This window comes from Macaca mulatta, chromosome 6 (genome assembly GCF_049350105.2).
Source record: "Macaca mulatta isolate MMU2019108-1 chromosome 6, T2T-MMU8v2.0, whole genome shotgun sequence".
In the NCBI taxonomy this organism is placed as follows: Eukaryota; Metazoa; Chordata; class Mammalia; order Primates; family Cercopithecidae; genus Macaca; species Macaca mulatta.
In genome coordinates, this window is record NC_133411.1 from 95185710 (window position 1) to 95212892 (window position 27183).

General features: G+C 37.5%; 1 protein-coding gene and 1 long non-coding RNA gene across 51 annotated transcripts in view; one reads left to right on the forward strand and one right to left on the reverse strand.

Annotated features, from left to right (window-relative positions):
* MEF2C (myocyte enhancer factor 2C) overlaps positions 1 to 27183 on the reverse strand; it is a 184302-nt gene that overhangs the window by 42560 nt on the left and 114559 nt on the right.
* Positions 12173 to 16956, forward strand: LOC144341463 (uncharacterized). Its single transcript, XR_013418418.1, has 2 exons — positions 12173 to 12345; positions 16540 to 16956. It is a non-coding gene; the product is annotated as an uncharacterized LOC144341463 (long non-coding RNA).

Consider the following 27183-nt stretch of genomic DNA (forward strand, 5'->3'; position numbering starts at 1 on the left):
CACGAAAGTAAAACGTCAGTGCCTCATCTTGAACCTCCTGTCTCCTAGATGTGGGTCTGGTCTAGTCTCAGCTGTCACAGAAGAATAAATACTAATGTAATATTCATTGTAACAGAAAAAGTATGAGTTAGGAGTCCTGAGTTTTATTTGTTTTTTTTAAATTTGAGACAGAATCTTGCTCTGTCGCCCAGGCTGGAGTGCAGTGGAGCGATCTTGGCTCACTACAACCTCTGCCTTCTGGGTTCAAGTGATTCTCCTGCCTCAGCCTCCCGAGTGGCTGGGTACATCACCATGCCCAGCTAATTTTTGTATATTTAGTAGGCACCGGGTTTCTCCATGCTGGCCAGGTTGGTCTCAAATTCCTTGCTTCATGTGATGCGCCTGCCTCAGCCTCCCAAAGTGCTGGCATTATAGGCTGAGCCACCACACCCCGGCCTGCTTTTTTTTTTTTAACTAATGGTTGTCAATGTAATTGTATACAATTCGATTTACAGAGATAATGTTATGTTTTTAGAGATCATAAAACTTCTGATTAATCATACAGCTTGCCATGTTAATTATTAATAGACTAGCAACATTTCTGAATTTTCCTGGTACCACCAAGATCCGTTATAAAGAGATGCATACCTAAGTGTTTCTCATTAATGGAAAGTTCAGCAGAGCTCATCTTTATTAAAGACAGAATTCACATACAAATAAAGCAAAAGCTGCGACATCAAGCTAAGGAATTCAAAGCTGAGATAACACCCCATCTTTAATTCATGCAATTGGGGAAAATAAATAAAACAACATGAGTTAAAAAGGGGGGTGTCAGTCTTAAAAATCTAAACTCCTTGGCTCTTACCAAAGTGTAACAAATGTAACATTATTTAAAATTAGTTTCTGAGGCACTGAATATTTTCACTTAAAATCAAAAATCAAGAAAGCTATCATTTCTAATATATCTAGGATACACAGTGGCTCTGTAAATATTTATTAACGTTATAGTGGTATAATATAACAAATAAACATATGGTTACAGCTTATTATGTGGTAAAATGTTTGAATATTAAAATGAATATTTTGACACAGTATGATAAAATATACATTTACAATCTTGGGGAATTTATAATTGGTGGGGCCACCTGTCCCCTTATCGTTGATCTACAGGCATCATTTTTCATTCATAATAAGTACTTTTAGAGGCTTTCTACCACAATACTATAAAGAACATCACAATACATTGGAATAATAATTTTATTTACTAACTTAACTTCCTGTGCTTCATACTCTTTTCTTATTATCTCAACTACAAGAACATTCCTCTGGCTGATAACTGTTGTATTATGATGTGTTTCTGCTTTGATCTCTGCATATCTTTGAGCTTTTAAGAATACTTTGAGTGTTTTGCATTATATTCCATGTATTTTTCATTAGAATTCATTTGTATAGAGAAAAATAGGTAAGATCAAGAAAATATTATTTGATATTTTTCAAAAGTTATCTATCTATATTTCTATAAGACATGTTAAAAATATTCTTTCTTTCTCTCTCTTTTTTTTTTTTTTTTTTAGAGACAGAGTCTCTCTCTGTTGCCCAGGCTGGAATGCAGTGTGGCACGGTCATAGCTCACTGCAGTCTCCATGTCTTAGGCCTAGGCAATCCTTCCACCTCAGCCTCCTGGGCAGTTGGGACTACAGGTGTGTGCCACCACACCTGGTTAAAAATTATTTTTGTAGAATCAGGGTCTCATTATGTTGTCCAGGCTGCTCTTGAACTCCTGGACTTAAGTGATGCTCTTGCCTCAGCTTCCCAAAATGCTGGGATTACAGGCATGAGCCATGGCACCCTGCCAAGAATTTTCTTATATAAACCTTTAATTTAAAGCCTTCCATAATGTTAGTTTATAGTCTTATCTAGGCAGTATATTTTTCAGTGTGCACCCAAATCTTTCAACCAATAAATCTTATCGTAAAAATTATAGTTGTTTTGATATGCAGATTTCTGACAACAGAACGCAAGGGTTAGGAGAGGCCTATCAACTGTCATTACAATCCATCTGGCACATACATGTGTGCTAAATATTCTCACAAAGCTTTCAGGGGGTAGATATTGTGTTTGGTTTATAAAAATTCAAACATCAATTACACTTTGTTGAAAGATCTCCACAAATATTAACCCATTATCTCTCACAAGTCTTCCATGAAGAGATTAGATAAACCTATGCCAGGTCTCAAACGTGATGGCCCAAGGTCAGTCAACGAGTACTTGCCTCCTGCCTGGAGACAGTGTGGGGCCTGCCTTTCCCCTGCCCGTTTTCCCACCTGTGTGAAGTGATGGGTGCAGACTAGATCTCTCTCACTCATATGTAACTATAGTAGTACACTGGATACTGAAATAAATGAAGTAGAAATTGGCCGGGCATGGTGGCTCTCACCTGTAATCCCAGCACTTTGAGAGGCTGAGGCAGGCAGATCACAAGGTCAGCAGTTCGAGACCAGCCTGGCCAGCATGGTGAAACCTGTCTCTACCAAAAATAAAAAAAAAACTAGCCAGGCATGGTAGCGTGTGCCTGTAATCGCAGCTACTTGGGAGGCTGACACAGGAAAATCACTTGAACCCGGGAGGCAGAGCTTGCAGTGAGCTGAGATCACGCCACTGCACTTCAGCCTGGGCAACAGAGCGAGACTCCATCTCAAAAAAAAAAAAAAAAGTAGAAATTTAAAAAAATTAGGCTGAGGGAAAATTTCAAGTATGAAAATATAGCTAAAATATTGATTTTCTTAGATGTCAAATTTTAGTCAAGACTTGGAGTGTATATTGGTCAATAAAACACATCAGTTTATGAATGAAAAAAACCAATTAGGTCAGCAGCTCACTTTGTACCTGAAGAATTATATAAACTATTAAACAAACAAGGCAGGTGGCATGGAGTCACAAAGGAAATGGCAGTGATGAGAATGAAAAACGTGGCTCATTTTCTCCCAATACATTCTTCTTGTATCTGACTGCATTATCTTGCTATGAATATCACCCGAATCTAAGTAATGATTCAAGTTAAATTGTGTTATTTAAAAAAGAGCATTTTGAGATATACAAACACAAAACTGAAGAGCAAATTAATATTGAGTTCCAAATTCCCATAATCACATAACCAGAAAGAACACTGAAAAAATGTTCAAAAATATTATCCTCAGCTGAGTGCTTGTATAACACATTTCTGCCAAGAACAAATGATTATGGTGGAATTATAAAGCTCTGAAAATGGAAGTGATGGCACAAACTTGAATATCATAGTGTGAATGTGGAACTATAAGAGCAGTTTTATCTTTATTATATTAAAAATCTACAGCTGTTTAATGATAACAAAAGAATTTCTGTTAGATTCAGCCAAGTCTGTCTTCATCACAGTAATGAATAGTCGATACGAACGAAAGGGCTGACTAAATGGATAAATAAGCATTATTCCTTCGGGCCCTTTTCTAGCAAAATCAAAATCTCTGCTGTTGGACTTTGAAAGCTTCTCTGATCTTTTACAAGTGTCACTGGTCAGGTAATGCAGGTACTTCAATTGTTATTCTTTTACAGGGGCTAGAAGTCCAAGATGTATATACTGTCTCTCAGCTATGTTTTGAAAAGATTTATTCCTGTATGTCAAGATAAGGCAAGAGATCTCCTAAAACCACCAGCTTCTCTTCTTACGTATCTAAAGAAACTCTTTGCTCAGAGAACTCAAGTAAATCTTAAGTAAGCCTGTATACTGAAGTCAGTTTTCCACGTCAGAGTGACACCGTTGAGGTAGATCCATCAACTACAGAGGCTTCTGGGATATTTTCACAAGACAGCGATTGTCATACTGTGAGCTGAGAACAGCCGTTTCCTAGAGGAGTAATTAGATTGACAGAAGGTGACATATTCCAAGCAATAAATGGGAGAAAGAGTCCAGACAGGTAATCCAAAAACCACGTGGAATCTTTCCTCCCAGACATGTGGACATATGGACCCTGCATTATTCCATTTGCTCATCGGAAAAACTTGAAATACGTACAAACTGATGATGATAGGTGACAGGTGCTTCAAAAATTCTAATGAAATAGAATTTCATTAGGGGAACAGATTCTTTTTCGTTACTGAAAGGAATATAAATGAAAAAGAATGCCACATGGAGCTCTCATTTCTTGTTTTAGGCATTATGTTATCAACTAGAAAATCCTTTTCCTATGCAGTGATTAAAACTGATTTTTCCCTTCTTAAATACTATTTTGTGATTTACAAAAGTTTTTTCCTTTCATTCTTTCAAAAATTATCTCTTGTTAGTATAAAGAAATAAGTAAATTATTGACCTTTTTCAATTATATGAAGTTGTATTTTTATATTAATGCTATTTATGTAAAATTCAGCTTTTATATTTCAGAGAACCAGCAACACAGACTAAAAGCTTTCAACCACTCAATTCCTTTTCATGTCTGCAACCTCAGTCCTCAAGAATGTATATTTTCATCATCATCCTTTTCCTGTGCCTGCCCATTCTACAGGCAGAGAAACCTGGAGAAACCCCCAAGTTACTCCTATTAACCTTTGTTAAAAATTCAAGTAATCACACTTTCTTGCATAGGTAGTGTGATCTTTACTTCAGAGGGTTAATGTGTCAAGAACACATGCAGGAATTATTACTATTAGTTGCATGAATGTCATGTTCACACAAAAGCCAAGAAAAAAAAGCATCAACTTAGAAAAGGTAGTTTCCTTTCCTCTGATCCTAAATCACTTTTTGCTTGTCGTTCACAGCTTTATGAAGATAAGTATCTACTCTTAACAAGCTGAATAATCTTTAGAAAGTAGTAAATTCATGTAGGAATAGGAAGTGCAGTTGAAATGAATACTGCCTATAAATGGAGTTTCTAAGAATATTTCCTAAAAGTGTTTCCATATTGGTGTGCTGGTACTCATGCTGCTGCTGCTTCCTGACCCTTCAGTATCTACGGAGAGGTGGTTTGAGGACTGAGCCCAGTGACTTACTTCATTTAACATTTATTTGGCAAATGATTATTGAAAACCTACTATGTGTCAGATACTGTTTTGTGCGCTTATGTGTTAGGAAAGCAGCCAATACAAATTTAAAACTAAAAAGCTCTGACCTGACTTATAATATTGTACGGTTTTTGCCTTAGGCTGGGGGAAGATTAGATGTCAAGAAATTTCTCCACAAACTGTAAGCATTGTCTATACTATCTCTCCCTGTAGTACCATAGTCCCTTTTCTTTGTTCTTATTCTAGAAATGAATTAATGTATTAAATACATTAATATATTAAACTTAGTATAATCAGCAGGTAAACTTTAATTAGGCAAGCAAATCATTTCCAATACAGAGTACAAAAAAATAGATTTTACCAAAAATTATTCACTTGTAAAAATTTTCATAAAAAGATGGAAATATAAAACCATACAGTACTGTATTCCTCTAGGTTATTTATTAATGCTCATTGTGGCCAGATATCAACTTCTACTGGGGAAGGGATGGAGAGAGTTGGAGATTGTCATTGTTTTTATTTTTATATGCTTCCTCAAAAGACAATCTTAATACTGGAGCTGAATTTTTTTTCACTGAATCATTTTCATCTTCAAATAATGGAAATAAAAGACACACTAATTAAAGATCTGAAAGCCTTTTCATGTATTGAACACAAGGAAACATCCACCAACTCTGTTCTAAGGGCCACAAATTATTTGACATAAACATTCAAATCGTGCTAATTATTGATACTCTAGTCTGGATGAGAACACCAAGCATCATCTGGCCCTTCCTCTTGCCCACAGCGGGTGAGGAATAATGGTGCATATGCTGCATGCCTTTCCTTCTGCATCCCTGCTCAAGCTGGACTCTCCTTCAGGAATGAGCCCACCAGTATCTGTTCCTCCTTCAAAGAGCAGCTGATACATTGTCTCCTCTCTTTAGACTTTCTGATCACCAGGGCTGAATCAGTTTCTCCTTCATTTATGCACTCATTTTATTCTGCACATTTTCCCATTATAGTCTTAATCACACATTATTGACTATTTATGTGTTTTTCTCCCTCTGCTAGATTGAGAGGTCCTTAACAAAGCACTTTGCTTTATTCACTTTGGGGTTTCACCACAGAGCAGGCTGACCTACTGTAGGTGCTCAATAAATGCTAGCTAAATGAATGGAACACACATTTCCACTTCAGTGTTAATGTATGTGGAGGTTTCTTGGCTTGCCTGAGGCTGTCTGGCTGGCTGGAGGCAAAGGCCGTACTAGGATCCAGATCCCTTGGTACATATTTACTGCTACTATATGTCAGGTGCTGCCTGTGGTCCTCCGGATGCTAAGATGATTTTTCTGGACATTTGATAGAGATGATTTGTTTATGTGTTTTTCTTCCTGCTACCATGAGCTACTAGAGGTTAGGAATAGTTTGTCATCTTGTATCACCAGAACTCAGCACAAGGCCTGGCAAGTGGTTGGAACGTACTAGATATTTGCGGCACTCATGACAAACTTAAATGAATAGACGAATAGAACAGAAAAGAATATTCAAATGTTAGAGAGAGGAAAATTAGTCTTGGTACAGTATTTTGCAACAGGAATTTCTTTTTTTTCCATTCATGTTACCATTTCACACTATGTTAAAGCTCGGTGTTTTTATTCCCTCTTAATAACTCACAAATTTACTGTTTTTTGAAATGTACAGTTTTTAAGTTAGAAAGCAGTGCAATGTAGGCATAATTTGTACATGTATAAAACATTATAGCTCACAAATTTTACATTATTGAAGGCTTAAAATTTGGGGGTACTGATCTAAATGGAGACCCTCAGAAAAACTGAGCAGTCAATGAAATCTTTAATGCCGGAAAGTTGTAAGCATATAATCTCAGTAATCAAAAAGGTAGCTGAAAGAGGGCACAGAATTTTCAGCATGGAAAGAGAAAAAAGGGAGTGATATTTTAGGCAGAAGGTAAAGGTTAGAAAAGGAAAAACAAAACCTTTGTAGGAAAGAGCACAGGGAAATTTGTGAATGTGAGTCAGATACTATAAATCTGAATTAAGCATGCTTTCAAATTCTTGGGCAAAGTTCATCATTTTCCCCCATTCTTGGATGCTAGTCTACTGCTCCACTATTCTCCTGGGCTTTTCACATTGCTCTTATTCTGGGCCAACCTTTGCCTGAGGGAATTCATGGAAAATCAGGGTGATTCTGGGGCCAATCAGATGATTCAGGCTTCCTCAGGACAGATCAAGGATTTGGTGTTTATAAGGATTCTTCCGCCAAACCTCTCTTGGAACCTGGACAGAGCATGCATCATGAGTTGGCCTAGAATGGGACTGAGATGGGGAAGTCTGGCACATGTTAGCTGTAAAACAATCCCTGAGATCCTCAATCCAGCAGAGATGTGAAGCGAAATATTAAAGAGAGAACATTTAATATATAATGATTGAAATGCATGATAGTATATGCAGTCAATCCTATCTCTATATATCTATATCTATATCTATATCTATAGTTGTTGTTGTTAGACGGAATCTTGCTCTGTCACCCAGGCTGGAGTGCAGTGGTGCGATCTCAGCTCACTGCAACCTCTGCCTCCTGGGTTCAAGTGATCTTCCCACCTCAGCCTCCCAAGTAGCTGGAATTACAGGTGTGTGCCATCACACATGGCTAATTTTTGTATTTTTTGGTAGAGATGGGGTCTCACAATGTTGTCCAGGCTGGTCTTGAACTCTTGACCTCATGTAATCCACCCACCTAAGCCTCCTAAAGTGCTGGGATTACAGGCATGGGCCACTGTGTCGAATCTATCCTAATAATCTTTATAATGCAAGTTAAGAAAAGAAAGGCTGGAATGCACAGAATCAAACTGTAGGTTGTTTGAAGAATGGGCAACGTTAGTGATTTCTTAAATAAGGAAGGAAAATAGAAGACAAAACTATAAATTAAACAAAGGTTGAGAGAGGAAAGGAGTAAATTAATAAAGAACAGGGAGCAGGTTTTTTGAAAGTATACAATGTATAATAACTGTAACTTCACATAGTAACCATTTTAGACTATGGCATTTTACTTGCAAATGGATTACAGGGGACAAAAAGGCTGTATCTTGAGGCACTGGTGCTTTGCAAATAACATGTTGGAGCATCTTTTATAAACCATTAATGACTTATTTTAACAAAATATGTAGACGTTATCCTGGGTCATCAAAGTAAGTCAAATCACTATTTTTATTTCCTAGTTGTAAATGCCTTTTTATTCAATTTGAGTCTATGCATGATTAGCCATTTGAAATGAGTAGCTTACAGCCTACATCTTTGCATTCACCAGTCACTTTTGAGCTATCTTTTGAGTCACCACATTTCCTCATTTCTACAGGATTTCCCATGATCTCTTCTACTATATCATTTCTTTTCCCATTTATTTTCTGGATTCCAGCCTATCCTTTCATCCATTTCTCTCTCATCTTTCCCTTCCTAGCAAATGTCACAACGTACTTGTTCAAGCTGAAAAACCAGAAATCACCCTTGATTCCATAATTTCTTGACTCACTTATCATTATTCTTTCTATTTGGTCTCCTGTGCTTTGTCTGTTTGTTTTTGGACTCCCACGTTCCAGTCAATCTTCCTTCATACTTCTGGCAGGGACTAATTAAAATGCACATCTAATTGTATGGCTGTTCTCCTTACAAACCCTCCACCTTCCTCTAGGCTCATTTCCTCTTGTCTCCAGCATACTGTGTGTATTAGCTCGTTCTCACATTGCTAATAAAGACATACCAAGACTGAGTAATTTATAAAGAAAAATAGGTTTAATGGCTCATAGTTTCACATGGCTGGGGAGGCCTTGTAATCATGGAAGGAGGCAGAGGAGAAGCAAAGGCATGTCCTACGTGGCAGCAGGCAAGAGAGCTTGTGCAGGGGTACCCCCATTTATAAAACCATCACATCTCATGAGACTTATTGACTACCATGAGAACAGCATGGGAACGATCCATCCCCAAGATTTAATTACTTCCCACTGGATCCCTCCTATGACACGTGGGGACTATAACAATTCAAGGTGAGATTTGGGTGAGGATACAGCCAAACTATATTGCTGGGTTTTGGCCAAGGGGGAAATTTCATGTCATTTGTCAAGTCGGCTCGATCCTTTAGAAACACTGCTTTGATATACGTCATTCAAGCCTTGCTAGAATATCCTGATACACTCCTCTTCTCAGTTACACAAACCTTAATTGTCCTAGGATATCCTATTACCTAATGCCCTCACTTACTTGGTGAAGCTTTGTCCTAACGCTTGTAGAAGGCACTCAGGGACTTCCTTCTCTGTATCTGTACAGTCCTTGACCTCTTTGTTTTTATATGTGGTATATTGTAATTTATTGTTAAACATGTCTGCTTCACCACCAGGTAGTGAGTTCTGTGAAAAATGGGCATCTCTGGTCCCTAACACAGGGCTTGGTTAATATGTGTGGGCTCAACCAAGATTCTCAGTTACGGTTCACTGGATAAATGAATAAGCAAACAAACTTGACAGCCATACTTTCTAACAGTGACAGACTAATTGAAATGAGTTGGGTGGTCTTGTAGAGTGACAGTACTATTTATTTGTTTTAATAAGATTATTACCTCAAAATGTAAGGAGTACAAGTTCTGGTAGGTTAAAGCAATCTCTGGAATGACTTCATGATTGCTGCAAAGGACATCCCTGTGGGAGTTGAGGGAATGGAGGAGGTGACACAGACTATTGTATCTGGGTCACAAAAGATGGGATTTCTCTGTGTTTAGACCTGCTCAGAGTCTGGGGCATGATGGGCTTCCAAGTCATCTGTGGCTGCTGCTGCTCTGTTACTGCCAGGAAGACACAAACATTTTGAGAACCAAACTTACTGCAATAGACACCTTAGTTTATTCTCTTCTCTATTTCTACGTCTTCCCTCCAAAACAAGGACATTACCCCTGATGTACTTTAAAGAATCTCTGTCAGTTGGGATCTCCAGTTTATTACCAGCTTATCAGAAAAGGAGAGTATACACAGAACTTTCCATAAGGGCATTGCAAAATAAAGACTTGAGGTTGGCAACTGATTGACTTGTGTCATGACTATTTTGATCATACCTGAGAACTTAAGATATCAAAATCCTTATTTCAGACAGTCAGGAACTCCCAAGATAAAGACTGAACTGTTTCCTTTAATTCATGTCTCCCAACCTGGGTCTCTGCCAGGCTGAAGAGAGGTAAAGACATCTAATGGGCTTGACCCTGGCCCACTTTTCTCCTGGGCTGGCCCTTGTCCTGATGGGGAACATTCTCGCTGTTGTGGTTTTCATGTCTTAAGTCACAGGGCCAACATCACCAATAACACTGTTCGATTTGGTACAGCACCAAAAATACTGCAAGTTATTTTTATTCTTCAGTTTCTTAAACGGTGGGTAGAGAGATTTTTCAAGGACCAATTCTGGATTGTGAACACAGATTTCATTTATGGCATCCTCAACTTCTTCCCACATAATACCTGACATTCAAATCTTTGTAAAATTGATTTCTCCCTCTTCCTAATAAACCAGCCTGTTCTTCAAGGAGTGGCTATAAATCATTCACTCTTGAAAATTTTGGTTTCGGTTATTCTGTAGTGATCCGACAGCAATGAGTGGGGAGGGTCTCTTATATTCTATGTCCCCAGTTAATATGCCCTGTGAAGACTTACTTAGATGCTAATTGAGGGTTTTGCCTGAGCTTGTGACACACCATCCCAGAGACTACCATTGACAACTGTTAACACACACTGCTCAATACCCATATTGTTCTGATATTTTAGAGAAAGTGAAGTATCAGGAGTGCAGAGCATCACTGCGATTGTGGGAACACAATACGTAAGTCACAGCCGCCAGTGGCTGCCTGGGGAGAGAAGAGTCTCAATGTATTGGAACAAAGTTCTATAAGAGCAAAATCTTTGTCTTTTTCACCTCTGTATCCACAGCATCTTGAATGTTCCCAGCACATGGATGACACTCAATAAATATTGTTATTGTCGATAAAAGAATAATGGAATTCAAGGCTGTAGCAACAGAGGTTCTTATTTAAAATGGAATTACGATGAAATCTGAAAACACATAGAGGGCACTTACTAGGTTTGTATACATGCTGTACATATACGCTGATTCTATCCCTAGCAACACCCACCCCTTAACCCCACCGTCCCCCATCCTTGTACATAAACTTAAATTATAAAAGGAAAAAATCACATGGAAGAGAGAGTTAATAGAATTAATGTCTCTTTTATTCTTCCTTAGAGCTATGCAATTAACATTTATTTCACATTGCTGCTATCTGTTTTCTTGCTTTTATATCATTTTCTAGATTATAAGATTCTTGCAGACAGGAAGTCTCTTGGTGACTTTCCATCCTTGGCAACTAGTAGGATATCTGACAGTAGAATGTTGCTACAAATTGGTTAACTTTTCTGGATAGGAGTCCTACAGGGGAATAATGGTAAGGACAGCCTGATGATATATAATGGAGAAGCTCAGGCGACTAAGCAAAAGCTAGTGGCTAGGAATGCAAACATTCCCCCTTGAAAACCAAACCTCTCTCGCCTTTTAGTCAGGTTTGCCAGGTCTGTAAAAGGTGAGTAGTCTTGGTCTCTAGTCTTACTGGTATATTACTTGTCCCTTTCCATGTAAAATCTCTCCTGGGACTTGGCTAATGCAGTATTAGTATTTTCATTGTATTGGTTCATGTCCTGGCAAACCTCCTGCTTAACAGAGGCAGTGAAAGGTACAATGGGTAGACGGTTGCTGGTCAGGGGACAGTTGCTGATCCAGGGCCAGTTAAGCCAGCAGATAGACATCCTGGGGCTTCGTCAGACTTGGCATAAGGACAGGAAACCAGCATGTACTCCCTAGTGAACAAGAGGCAGAAAGGCCAACTAAGTCAGAGATCTGGGGAAAAGGCTCCTTGCAGGTTCAACAGTTGACCAGGAGGTAGAAGTTGTTAGATTTATAGGATGTTGTCAATTGGTCAGGGAACAAACTTCTATCTACCCACAACTACATCATGCATTAAGAAAGTCTCACAGACCAAATCTCCAAAACTCATAGCAGTAAACTTAAAATGCAAATAAGTTTCTACCTCTTTCTTTTTTTTTTCTCTGAGATGGAGTCTTGCTCTGTCGCCCAGACTGGAGTGCAGTGGTGCAATCTCGGCTCACTGCAAGCTCTGCCTCCCGGGTTCACGCCATTCTCCCATCACGCCTGGCTAATTTTTTGTATTTTTAATAGAGACGGGGTTTCACAGTGTTAGCCAGGATGGTCTCGATCTCCTGACATCGTGATCTGCCCACTTTGGCCTTCCAAAGTAAGTTTCTACCTCTTAGCTCTCCTGTCACATTATAGATTACTTGTAGAGATGGAGATAATCGATTCCATTTATCCTCTGTATTTGTTATCTCATTACCACTCACCTAGTATGTGAATTTGTAATAAGTGGTGGATTTTACATTCCGTTGACTTGGGTAGGTGTCTGATGAAAGAAAGTTTGATAGGACTGTTTGATAAGAGCTTCAGGTGCTTAAAAATAAATGTGCTTCACAATTCTCAGGCAGTTTCTCAAGGCTTCTGCTGCATTTACCAAACACACTGACATCATTCCAGTGGCTTTCTTTATTTAATCTCATCTTTCCTGCAGTCCTGTCGTAGTTCGGCATGCTGCAATGCCACTGTGTGCCTGCCTCTGTTCCACACAAGGCTGTGCTCCTTGAGGGCAGGTCTGTGCCATGTGTCTGGATAGCCTTAGGACCTGGCAGAGTACTGGGTCCTGAGAATTTCATAAATTAATGTAAATTTCAAGTTTGCTAATGAGAGGGCCTTTATTTGCTTACCTAACAATATAATTATTTCCAGTTGGTACCAGAAAAATAATCAGAGTTATTTCTAGGACCGACATCAAAAGTGCCAGTAGCATTTCAGAGTTAGGGTCTTCTGCTCAGCTTTCCACTGGGACTTGCCTGCTAGTTTCCTGGCTCATTTGTTATTGGGGGTTGCTGTGTCTGGACTCACATTGTAGTTCCTGCTGTTTTATGGCACTAATGTGAAGGATCCTTTTTCACTAGTGTAGGCAATTATGAATTGAGTGTAATTGCTCGAAGAGGACACGAGCCATGAATAAATACAATCTGAAAATTCCTAATATACATTGCGTTATGGCAAACAGATCCTTCCTTCTAGATGAAATACTTACAAATAAAATATAATTCATAAGAAATATTTTGGAAAGTGTACTATTATTGATACTTTATGCTAATCAAGGCTAAGTTATTTTATTTTATCAGGTTAATTTTTTTCAAAATTTATGTTTCCAAATTAAATTAACTAATAATTAAAATCAAACTCGTCTCAATTTATTTTCCTTATGCTCTGAATGCTATCTATATATGAATCCACAGTCCAGAATTATGGACCAATTTTTAGTTCACAAAATCTTATTTCCCATGGCTGCATATATTATGCAGATGATAATATTCTTAGGTGGACATTGTCACCTTGGATTTCACGTGATGCTATAAAAGCTAGAGTGACATTGAGAACTGAAAAATGGAAAGGTATAGAGAGAAATTTTGTGTGTGTGATTTACATACATTTTATTTCTTTATCTCATTTCGTTCCATTGACTAGGCCCTCAGTATGACTTAAAGCAGGGATGGGGGCATATTTATCTCATTAATAACTTTAAAAGGAATGAACCAAATGTTTCACCATTATATACTTACTATGACTGCTTTTTGTTGATACATTTCATAAACTTAAGGAAATTTCTTTCTATTCCTAGTCTATTAAGAATTTTTATTAATAGAAAACTGAATTGCATCAAATGCCTCTTCTACTTTTATTTTGGTGATCATTTGGTGTTTATAAAATTGTTAAGATAAATTTCATTAATGAATTTGTTAACTGTTATGATGAACATTTCCCTATAATTAAAAACATTATTAGTAATATTATTTTAAATTGACAAACAATACTTGTATACATCTATATGGTATAATGTGCCATTTTGTCATGTGTATACAATGTGGCATGATTAAATCTACCTAACATATCTATGACCTCTCTTACTTAATTTTTATGGTAGGACATTTGAAATTTATTCTCTTATTTTGAAATATAAATACATTATTATTGACCATAGCCACCCTGCTCTGCAGTAGCTCTCAAAACCTATTCCCCCTGTTTATCTGAAACTTTGTACCCTTTGATCAACAACTCCTCATTCCTGCCCTCATCAACCCCTTCCAGCCTCTGGTAACCTCAACCCCTTCCATCCTCCAGTAACTGTCATTCTACTTAGAAAATGTTTAAAAACAAGAATACCAAGAATGAGAGACAGAGGTTGTAAATAGACAGAAAAATACTAGAAGGGAGAGAGGAAAGAAAGGGAGGGAGGGAGAGAGGGAAGGAACAAAAATGAGTGAAAAATAGAGAATTTGAAGATTGTGTGAAAGAGAGGGAGGGAAAAATAATCCAGTGAACACATCAAGTTTTCCCTTGCTATGTGAACTGGTCTCTCATCATCTGGGCTCAGCACTTTATGATCTAACATAAAGCTTTATCACAGGCCATCAGCAATTTTGTTCATCCTGATACCCACACCTGGCAGTGGCTCGGCACCTGTTGTCTAACTCAGCAAGGCCAAGTGCAGGCTGCCAGCCCCATGGCACACTCTGTCCTGTGGCCCCAGACAGCCTTCTCTGAACAGACTCTGTGGACCTGGCCTCCTGGCTGCCTGTTTTTGTAGTCATGATCGCTTCAATAACTTATCCGTGGAAATGTACTGCAAACCTGATTTTTTAAATTAGGTATTTCAATTTCCATAACTTACGAAATCTCAGTGATTTTGTTAGTTCAGTGGTGAGCTTAAGGGTATCATTTGCAAAGTCATTTCTTCCAGATTCTTCATTAGGTAATTATAAAAACAACATTTCCTCTCCTATGGCATGAAGAGGAAATTAAACCAGTCTTCCATCACTATCAAAATATTAATTTTCTTAATATTTTAATTGAATCCATTCCTCAGCAATAACACCTACCATTTCCTGAGCATGTACATGTGCCAGGGACTGAGCCCTTGGCTTTGCATGGGTCTTTTTAATTGTCACAATCTACTCTTCCACAATGACTGCCAATCTACAGATGAATTAAAAAAAAGAGGCACACCAGTGGTTCAAGAACTTGCTGAAGTTTACAAAGTTAGTGAGTGGTGGAACCAAGTCTATGAACCCATGCATGAGCTCCAGAATTTTCCCTCTTAGCTATCAAATTATTCTGCCTCTGCAAGGTTGTTTAACAATAAGGATTGCCTAAACCATGTCTGTGTATCCTTTGAACACTTACTCTCAGCTGACATTGGTGAAATGCCTGACAAATCTTATTTCTTCATAAAGGGATGTATTTGTAATGAAATTCATTTTCTGATAAAAAAATTATCTAAAATGTTTTTCCTATCATTTTGCTATAATATCAACTGAATAGACGGGAAGGCCCTTCACCAATATTTAGGTACTATCTATCTAGTTATAATGCAGCATAGGTTGTTGAAGCCCCAAGGAAAAGAAAGGGTGCTAAATTTTTCCTTCCTTCCTTCCTCCCTCCCTCCCTCTCTCCCTTCCTTCCTTCCTTCCTTCCGATGGAGTCTCCCTCTGTCACCCACGCTGGAGTGCAGTGGTGCAATCTCGGCTCACTGCAAGCTTCGCCTCCCGGGTTCACGCCATTCTCCCTCCTCAGCCTCCTGAGTAGCTGGACGCCTGCCACCATGTCTGGCTAATTTTGTTTTTGTATTTTTAGTAGAGATAGGGTTTCACCATGTTAGCCAGGATGGTCTCGATCTCCTGACCTTGTGATACGCCTGCCTCAGCCTCCCAAAGTGCTGGGATTACAGGCGTGAGCCACTGTGCCCAGCTGCTAAATTTTTAAACTCCTAACATTCCTAAGCCTAGGAAGGAAGTCCTTCCCAATAACATACAGAATGTACCTATGTGCACAGGTTTATTACAAATGATTGTAATAAATGATTTATTTATTACAAATGATTACAAATAAAATGAAGCACAGATTTATCACAATGATTAGAGTAATACTAGCAGGAACCTTAAGTCTCTGTGACTAACAAAAAGGTCCACTTTATTATTTTGGCACCTATTTTCTTCAGATGCAGAAGCCAACTGCTTGCCTCTTCTCTTCAATTTGCTTGAGCAGATGGGGGATACAAAGGCTGGTAGCTACAAGACTACATTTTCTCTTGGGTTGAGGGAATAGATTGGAGAAAAGATAAAAATGTATGCTTTTATGAAGAAACTATTGTTTCTCCCTGGGCAAAGTGAGGGATCATGGAGAAATATTGTATGCTGTATAAAAAATATTTTCAAAATCATGGGTACATAATCTCTTCCCTTTCCTGTTTGTTGAAAAACACGCACATAACACCAAGTTACTTCATAGGCCAGATGAGAGGAAAAATAAAATAAATGACTGCTAAACTTCCCAAATTTTTCAACAGTTGCGAGGAAGACACAGCAAGATGTGATCTTCTGAAGTGAAAATTTCCCAAAGTACCAAGGAAAAGGAGAAACTGCAGGAGAGCTTCAAGAACCACAAAGACTTGGGTTTTGCATCTTGCCAGAAAATCCGCACTGTTGGTAGAAGCCTGGGGTAGGGCTGGCAGGACCTGACTCAGCGGAGAAAATGCCACCCACAGTCACTGACTCTGCTTCCGCAGTAGCGGAGCTCCCCTGTTTTCTCTGGAGGTTTCCCACAGCCGGGCCAATACCCATGTCTCCCAGATGGGAAACTGGACTTTTGGAAAATTGAAACTACATAAAGTTGTATAACTTTTAAAAGAATTTACAATTATGATGCTTGGCTTTTTACATGGGCTTAAAGTCCATTTTCTGTTGAATAAATAATATTAACCACATATTAACCACCTAATAGCTTTAAAATGTCTCAAACAGCCATCACCACCATTCTGAATAGAATTACACTTCTTTTTAAAAGATCACTGTTAAAAGATGAGGGGAAACAGTACCATTAAAAGGAAGCAAAACATAGTTCAAAGCCGGCTCCATGAGGTAATGTACACTATCGACTAACCAAAGGAATCCAGTCTATACTGAGATGAAGCATGAGGTTAAGGCAGGTGGCTGGGAGAAGTTAGAAACTCTCCCTCCCCGATTGCATTACATTATTGTCAAAGCCAACCAGATAGACAGAAATCAATGAAAGTTTTGTTGATCTGACACAGGAACTTGTGCACAGTGAAATGGGAGCTATATATTTTGTGCTGGAAACTGCCAGTCTCACATTAACTGCATGTATATGTGAATATATGTAGGGGTGTGTGTGTGTGCGCCCGCGTGTATAGCATGAAGCAGAACATTTGAAAGAATCTTCAGAATTACTTCTGGTTAGACGTACTTTTGGGTAGATTTTATCTTTTTCCCCCCAGAAAGTAGTGTTTCAATATAGTAACTTAGGCCTCAGTAAAGTGAGGTTTTTTTTTTGTTGTTTTTTTTTTATGTTACAATGCTTGCAAACTTAATGGTAGTTTCTAATGGAAAACAAATTTCTTCCCCTAATCATAATATAAGAATTTGCAGACCAGGCATGGTGTCTCATGTCTCACACCTACAAACCCAGCACTTTGGGAGGCCAAGGTGGGTGGTTCACTTGAGGTCAGGAGTTTGAGACCAGCCTGGCCAACATGGTGAAACCCTCTCTCTACTAAAAATACAAAAAAATTAGCTGGGCATGGTGGCAGGAGCCTGTAATCTTAGCTACTTGGGAGGCTGAGGCAGGAGAATCATTTGAACTTGAGAGACAGAGGTTGCAGTGAGCCGAGATCGTGCCATTGCACTCTAGCCTGGGTGATAGAGTGAGACTCCATCTCAAAAAAAAAAAAAACCAAAAACAAACAAACAAACAAAAACAACAACAACAACAACAACAAACAAAAAACTACAGTTTTCTTTAATATAAATAAAATCTCTTGTATTTGTAAAAATGCAATTGTGGAAAACACTGAAATATTTTCCTATTTATTTTTATGCTGGTCAGCAAGTGGTTTGATCTCAGTAGCCAGACTCCAGGTGCAGAGTTCAGAACTATAAATTTGTTGTACCTCCTATCAGTTAAAGTTGAGCTCAGATGGCCATCCCTCCCCAAATCACAGTTCATCTTGAAAATCTTCACAGTGTGAAAAAGGTGTGGCTCAGAACAAACACCAGAGGATTAAAAATGATATCCTTTTCCCAGTAGTGATATACATTGTGGGTATGTGATTAGAATATTTAAAACACCTGTTCATCTGGAACTAAGCCACATGTGTAATACATTAGAGTGTTCCTGGCTCATTTCCAAGAGTATGGATCCTCACTGCCATGAAAATACTGAGGGAGCCAGGGCAAAGATACTTAAAGTTTCACCCTAGAAGCAATGCACGACATAAATATTTCACTGTTAACAATATTATCACACTAAGCATTGTTGACTGACTAATATTTTAATGAAATCAATTATTTATTTTTGTGTCAGAAAAGAAACTGGCAGCACTTGTGTTAGCCTTGCTAATTACTTCCATTGTCTTGAAATCTCAATCAACCTACCCCCTTCTCTTTCACCCTACATCTCTCTCATTTTCTCACTTTCTCTCTCATTGTCTAACTCCTCTTCCTTGGTTACAAATTAGTTCAAAGGGGATATCAGGAAATAAATTATATCCTAATACTATCTACCAGAGTTCACTAAGAGAACTTGGGCAAGCCCCTCTATTTGGCAGAGTTCCACTTATTATTTTTTTTTCAACTCTGTTTTGACTGGACTTAATAGAATTACTTTTGACTCCTAGTTTTTTCCTTTTTCTACCCTTTCCCTAGTTTAAAAATCTGTGTAGTGAGGACCTTATTTCTGAAGAATTTCATAACATTATTACACAAGATACATAAATGCATTATATGATAATTTATAAAATGGGACATTTTATTTAAATGTAAGCACCAAATACACTGAAGATTTCAGTGTCCAAAGTGTGTGTGTGTGTATATACAAGTGAAAGTTTAAAATTTTTGCCTAAATTTACATATGCAAAAAGGAATAGCAGGAAAATAAATACCAGTTGTATGAGCATTATGTGCTAATGACTGTATATATACATAAGTTAATTCTTACAGGAAGACCAAAAGTGAGTTTTATTATTCCTATTTTACTGCTTCAGAAGCTAAAGCTTGGTGGCCATTCAGAATGTTGCCCAAGATCACAGAGTTTATGAAAGTGGCAGAAACCAGGTTTGTCTGATGCTGAAATGTGTGTCTGTCCCTCTTCCAGCACCACACTGTCTTTATTATGAAAGGACAGGACTTTTATTATATGGATGTGAAAGTTTAAGGGCAGAGTTTTCATATTTGACAGTATTGTATTCAGAATCCTGACCTGTTTATGCGGTCATTAAAAGTGTACATGTCCTGAGGAAGGAGGATCTCTTGATCCTAGGAGTTTGAGACCAGCTCATGCAACCTAGCAAGACTGTCTAAAAATTAAACAGTGCACTACTTCATTAGGAACTTACAAATTTATAGATCTTGATTTATTTTTCAATTTACTGTAAAGAAGCTTATATAGTTTAAAATAAACCTCCTAGGCCAGGCACAGTGGCTCACTGCTGTAATCCAAGTACTTGAGAGGCTGAAGCAGGAGGATCACTTGAGCCCAGGTATTCGGGACCAGCTTGGGCAACATGGCAAAACCCTGTCTCTACAAAAAATACAAAAATTCGCTGGATGTGGTGGTATGTGCCTGTGGTCCCAGCCACTTGGGAGGCTGAGGCAGGAGAATCACCTGAGCCCAGGAATTGGAGGTTGCAGTAATCCAAGGCTGTGTCACTGCATTCCAGCCTGGACGATGGGCACGAAATCATCTCAAAAATAAAATAAAATAAAATAAAATAAAATAAAATAAAATAAAAAGGCAAAAAAAAAAAAACAACAACAAACACAACAAAGAAACCTCCTGAGGCCTCTATAATTTGCTTTTTTAACACACTGTATGTGATAAATAGTCCTCAAAGAAATGCATGTGCACCTTATTAGTGCAAACTAAAATTATAAGCATATTTCCAAAGCAACTTGTCCTATGAAATAAAAATATAAGTATGGTGAAAGCCTTCAGGCTTTTTAGCACACACACATATACATACTTATAAAAAGTAAAATATTTTGGCACTTCTACTTTTCACAACTGTTTCTGTCTTTTCCAGTGGAACCTCTCTCAAGAATTGGTTGTCATTATGCTAATTTACTGCTTGAGACCACGGACTGTCTTTCTGATGCCAACTGAATCACATCTAATTCCACATCAAATATTTAGAGTGCTTGATTTCCCTGTCTCTTCTTCCCATTTTCATTGCCATCTTTCTTATATCTTTTTCTTTATGTGAATATTCTCTTCATATCAACCTAATGTTTTTCATGCCCTTGTTTCTTTTTTTTGTGACTCTTTGCACACTTGGTCTTTTGAAAGGTTTGCCCACATCTTTTTCATCAACTGATATCCATCTTTCTGAATTTGACTTGTTTAAGCCTAAAAATGACTACCAATCATGGCTGCCTGTCCTGACTTTTTAAACTTCTTCCTACCACTTATTGCTTGATGATATGTTACCAGGAGCAGCACTGCCATCGTTGTCATCATTATCATTATCGTAAACCTTAGCAAGTGTCAGACTCTGTTCTAAGCATTTTATAAATGTTCATTCATTTAATTCTCATAACAGCTAAGCAGAAGGTAGTATTATTAACCTCTATTTATAAATGATGGGATTAAGAAACAGACAGTTGGCCAGGTGTGGTGGTTCACACCTGTAATCCCAGCACTTTGGGAGGCTGAGGTAAGTGGATCACCTGAAGTCGAGAGTTCAAGAGCAGCCTGACCAACATGAAGAAACCCTGTCTCTACTAAAAATACAAAAAAAAAAAAAAAAAATTAGCCAGGCATGGTGGTGCATGCCTGTAATCCCAGCTACTCAGGAGGCTGACGAAGAATTGCTTGAACCCAGGAGGTGGAGGTTGCAGTGAGCTGAGATCGCGCCATTGCCAAACTCCAGCCTGGGCAACAAGAGTGAAACTCCATCTCAAAATAAATAAATAAAAATAAAAAATAAAACAGAAAGTCTAAGTAATTTGCCCAAGGACATATAGAACTCAGGCAGTTTATCTCCAGAACTGATGCTCCTCAACACTGTGCTATGTTGCCTCCCCCTAAATACCCCATAGTTCTCATTATGTTGTTTTGTCCAGTTGATTCCCACATGTATTTTCTACCTTAATTGGACTGTAAGTTTTGTGAGGTCACAGACAATGTCTTCCAAACTTGTATTTCTCCTGGCATCCATATAAAGTTCTGTATATCCTAAGAATTTAATAATTATTGCTTGAATAACAAAATCTACAGATAAAAGTGGAAGCAAATTTTTAAGATATACATACTGAAAGACCACTTTCAGATACGAAGGTAAAAATATAACGAGAATCTTGAATGCTTTAATGAATAATTTGCAATATAAGTCTAACTGCATTGAAAATCGATAATGAAATTGCTGTATTAATTTCTTTGTACTTCTATCTAATAGTTTTTAACTGTCATTATAAGCATTTCATGCATAGAATAAGCATACTTTCTTTTGTTTAAGCCAAGCTGCTTGCATTATTTTGGCTTCTATTACAGATAATACCGTGGACATTTCAAATCCACAATGATTTGGAGGTAGTCAAATCAATATCAGCTACATAATACATAAAGGATGGATGCAAATTTTATAGCAAAGAAATTAATAATTAATTTATATCTGTTTACTGTAACAAAATTTTTTGTCAGCTTTTTCTGAAGTTTAACAATGCTTGAGCCAATATCGATAAATTATGCATAAAATATAACTGTTTAAGATAAAAATGCAACTAAAATAGCTATATTATTTCATGTTTATAAATGTTACAAAATCTATTATATGTAGTAATTCACATAGTATTCTTTCTGTATGATAGCTTAGCATAGTTACCATAGCTCATATCACTATTACATCTAACAATATTATTTTTTTATTTCAGCAGTTAAAAAGAGCCAATGTTTTCCGTATTACAAAGACTTTGCTGAAGAGTCAGAAATGAATAATATAATATCAAAGGTAATAATTTCCCAAACTGAATTTACCCTGCATGGCACAAATGACTCAACAATGAAAATTTTGTTTAAAAGTATTCAAATAAAAGGCTTTGTCCCTGGAATAAAGCTCTAAGTGGCTCACTCTCTAGGTTGAAAATGGTTTTGCAGGGTTGTATGTCCTATTTTTCCATGCCTGCAGTAAAGATACAATATGGGAATTCAGCTTGGTAATTACTAATACACCACACAGACACAATTACACCCTGTATGCTGCATAAAGGAATCACTTGTGGTCTGCATCCATTACAAAGAGCAGTAGGGGGCCAACATGCAAGACGACAAAATGCTTTACAAGACGGAAGGAGACCAGAAGAGTCGATGTACACAGATACAAGGACCTTGATTCTTCTAGCAATGATTTAAGCCTCTTTCCATCAATTATCGTCTTTTGTCTCAAGAGTCTTATCACCAGCAGCATTACAGGAACTGAACATAACAATGCTCAGACTCGTATAACCCTATGAACTGTGCTGACATTTCCACACCCTGTTGCTATGTTTGACCTGGTTTACAGATTACTTAAGCAAAACAAAATAGGGGGGAAAAAAGCATTCCCATTGCAAAACTGGTATATGTATATGTATACACACGTATTTTTTATGACTTACTCAGAATTCCATTTATTGAAACTAAAAGCCATCCTACTCTAGAAATGCTATTTTTTCGAAGTAGTTTCTACATCATTTTAAAGTTTAAAAGTAAAAATCTGCTTGAGTGAAAAAAATAATTGTAAGAAAGAGACTAAATATTGGCATGTTAAGGGGATGCAGACTGAACAAGAGAATTTCATGTCTCAGGGAGCTAAACTAAAATGAGTCAGCTGCTCTCTTAAGCTACAATGAGTCACAGGAATAATTTTCTTGCTGTGAAACTCCTTAAAGTTTTGAGTTTAATTGCAAGCAGTTAAGTGGTTTTTATTATAACAGAGTTTCCTCTGTTAATTATTACACGATGTACATTATTTTACAATACTTTCATTTAAGATTCTCTTTTAAAATACATCTTACAAATATGAATTTTTAAGACCTTAGGAAAGTTAGTTATTTATGGCAGTTTGTCAGGTTCCCTGAAACAAAGCCTTGTCTTTCAGAAAATGTTTACAACCTATGAGGAAAAAAAAAAAAAAAAAGTATCCTGGGGCTAAAATGTTTATTGGCACCTAGAAGTCTGAAGAGAGAGTCGGGCCTGTGGTTTTTTGAGGGCACTTTATCATCGCCCGCATTCTCAAAGGTTTCTCTGAATGAATAGAACTGGATTACTCAGCCTTCTATTCCACGCCTATTCCTCTCCATTTTCCTTGGCACGACTGAGAGCCAGGCTATTTTTAGTTAAGCAGTTTTCTATTTTTAGACAACTACCAGTTAGAAGACATTTGTTAGGGAAAAATTAAAACACACACACACACACACACACAAAGGGAGGAGGGAAAGAAGCTTCCTCCACATATTGTGAAGCAGCCTTCAACCTGTAACTCCAGGCATTTCAGCTGCTTTCAATCTTGGAAAAATAAAGAAAAATTCAGAGTTCAGGGTTTTAAAAATAAACCTACCCTCTGGCAAACAGACCAAAATACAACAAGCTGTTACTATGTGAAACAGTGACTACAAAAACAAAGAACATTCTCCAATGATTAAACTGCGAGAAAAGTTGAAGAACTGATTAGGTTGTAAGAATGTTGCACAGGCATGTAACAATTTTCCAGCCTCTCAGCCAGATGTATCATGTTTTAGAATTTAGAGAGGGGAAAAACATCTCATCTGTAAAGTTAAACTAAGGATGTGGGATGCAACTTTAAGGTTGAAACTTTTATTAAGCTTAAAGGCAATTAAATTGACTGCATCTTTCTAACATTTGTATTCTATGGAATTTCTCTAGAAACTATAACCATCTGTTTATAGAAAAACCGTACATTAAAAAATCCAGTGCCAACAAAAAACAACAAAAAAAAGGCTGCTACATATACATACTACATACATGTATGTGTATATATACACATACATGCATTTAATGTCCACATATAATTACATTTATCAGTCTTACTTTTAGTTTAAATGGGAAAAATTGTTCTCAGGTTGGCTTAGTATATCAAATTATTCTACTTATTCAAGGCCATACCTTCACCTGAAGTCTACAGTAAGATTTTTCAGGTGCCCACAGTTGTAATTGCTTTCCTTCTCCTCTGTTAGCCCACTGTACTTTGTCTGTATCTTATTATGGTTCAGATCATTGGGTATCATAATCACAGATGCATCACCAGTAACTGGCAGAACGCTTAGCAATGATCTTCATGTCCATCAATATCTACTGAATGAGAGAACAAATACTGTGTATATTCTGTCCACCATTGACTGCTACTGGCCCTGGAGGGTCGTGAATACCATGCTTTGCACATACACTTCATAAATACTTGTGGAAAAGAAAAAAAATCAATTCGTTGACCTTTGTTAGATCTTCTTAATTTAGGTAAAATGCTGCAGTTACTTATATAATAATTCAATATTTATAAATAATATACTTATTAACATAAACTATGCAATCGCAAATTAAGAATTTGTGTCTTCTCTCTCTTTTGGTTAGCATTTTTTCTTCTCTGAACTTTTTCTCTTGACTTTGAAAATAAAACTAACTTTTTAAAACTTAAGAGTTGACAATGGGCTCTGACATCTGTTATAACCTGCAATCTTCATGACAGCCCTGTGAGGAGCTCAGGGCAGACAACATTAACTCAGGAGGAACCTAAAGCCCAGCAAGATTACATAACTCGCCCTCCGTTAGAGAATGAGAGTCTGTGATGTTGCTATAACTGGAACTGAATTTTTAATATCCATCTTTCCTTCAAATTTGTGGAGCTTTTAAAGTCCTATATCCTAGAAGTAAAATTTAAAAGACGAACTCTCATAACAATGCTTCAACGATATTCTTTAGGAAAATCACTATGTAGCTTTCTTTTCCCCCACATGAAATTAATTCAGAACAACTACAGTTAAGGAAAACCAATCATGAAGCCTGGATGAAGATAAAATTCCACACATACTAATTAAGAAAAATCAAAACCGTGTGCATGCATGATCTTTTCTTTCCTGTTGGAAAAGTTCACAAGGGACCTAGCTTATTTCTACGTCCTTACTACTCATTTTTCTTCTCCCTTTTCCATTTTCTCTTCTTCCTCAGGGCAGTTCCGGCTTCGGTGATCCCTCCGTTTTCTCGTCTTTCTCCACAAAATCACATAGACTTTAACAAATATTCTGTTCCTTGGAGTAAATGCTGACTTAGTGATTCAACTTTTCTTGCTGGGTTTCTCTGCCTTGGCTCAGGTCCTGACTGGCGCACAGTGGGCATGTCATAAATGCCCGCTGCAAGAATGAAAGGTGAAGTAGCCAGGTGTAACCTCTCCAGTTTATGTACCCTTTATTGGGCTGTATTGTTAACCATCATGCCAGTTATTTATTTATTTAGTTAGTTATTTATTTATTTTTGAGACGGTGTCTCACTCTGTTGCCCAGACTGGAGTGCTGGAGTGCAGTGGCGCAATCTCAGGTTACTGCAACCTCCACCTACTGGGCTTAAGCAATTCTCCTGCTTCATCCTCCCAAGTAGCTGAGGTTACAGGCGTGTGCCATCACGCCTGGCTAATTTTTTTTTTTTTTTTTTGTATTTTTAGTAGAGATGGGGTTTCACCATGTTGGCCAGGCTGGTCTTGAACTCCTGACCTCAAATGATCTGCCTGCCTTGGCCTCCCAAAGTGCTGGGATTACAGGCATGAGCCACCTCGCCCAGCCCATGCCAGTGATTTGAATGAAAGAGAGCACTAGATTCACCAGTTTCATCATTTACTGTCCAACAGAGGGTTTCTTTCATAATGGACAATTATATTTGGAAGCCACTAGTCACATCTTGCTATTAAGCACTTGAAATGTGGATAGTGAGACTGAAAAACTGAACTTTTAATTTTATGTAATTTAAATTATATTTGTATTTATATAGCCACACGTGGCTAGGCTACTTTACAGATTAATGCAGATCTATGTCTTTTGATCTGGTCTGGTTATATTATCCAAAGAAAATTCACATGACAGAAATGAGTTTATAATTGTCATAGTATAGATGCTAAATATACCATTTATTTACAAATGTGTACAGTAACTTTGAAAAGGGTTGGGTTTCTGGAACTAACCGCAGAGTCAATCAATAAACTTCTGTCCTATTGAAATAGTAACTGAGAGTGAAGTTGGCTTTAGATTAGTAGTAGCTAATTCACAGGGTAACTTTGGTCTATTTTTCTATGAAATGGTTTCCTCCTTGACATCATAGTGATGGAACTTGTTTATGATTAAATAATAATATGCACCCTTTTATTTTTGAAAAATAAAGTATATAATTCAGAAATTATACAATAAGTTACCATTATTAAAATAAGTTACTATTATTAATTCATATATCTACTTTTTTGTAATACTTTTTTTTTTTAGATAGAGTCTTGCTCTGTCACTCAGGCTGGGTACAGTGGCATGATCATGGCTCACTGGAGCCTCAACCTCTCATGCTCAGGTGATTCTCCGACCTCAGTCTCTTGCGTAGCTGGGAGTACAGGTATGCACCACCCAGCTAATTTATTTTTATTTTGTAGGGTTGGGGTTTCTGTATGTTGCCCAGACTGGTCTTTCTTGAACTCCTAGGCTCAAGTAATCCTCCTGTCTCAGCCTCCCAAAGTGCTGGGATTACAGGTGTGAGCCACCATGCTTGCTATAAATTTTTTTTTTTTTTTTAATGTGAGGAAAAAACCCAAACACCCATTGTGTAGTTTTACTGTTTACAACGTTTCTTACCCTAGAAGAGTAGCTCTAAATAGTTACTGAGTTTATTTACTAAAACATAAAGATAAGAGATTTAATTGATATGAAGAGGTTTTCAGAATCTAATTAACCTCCCAGCT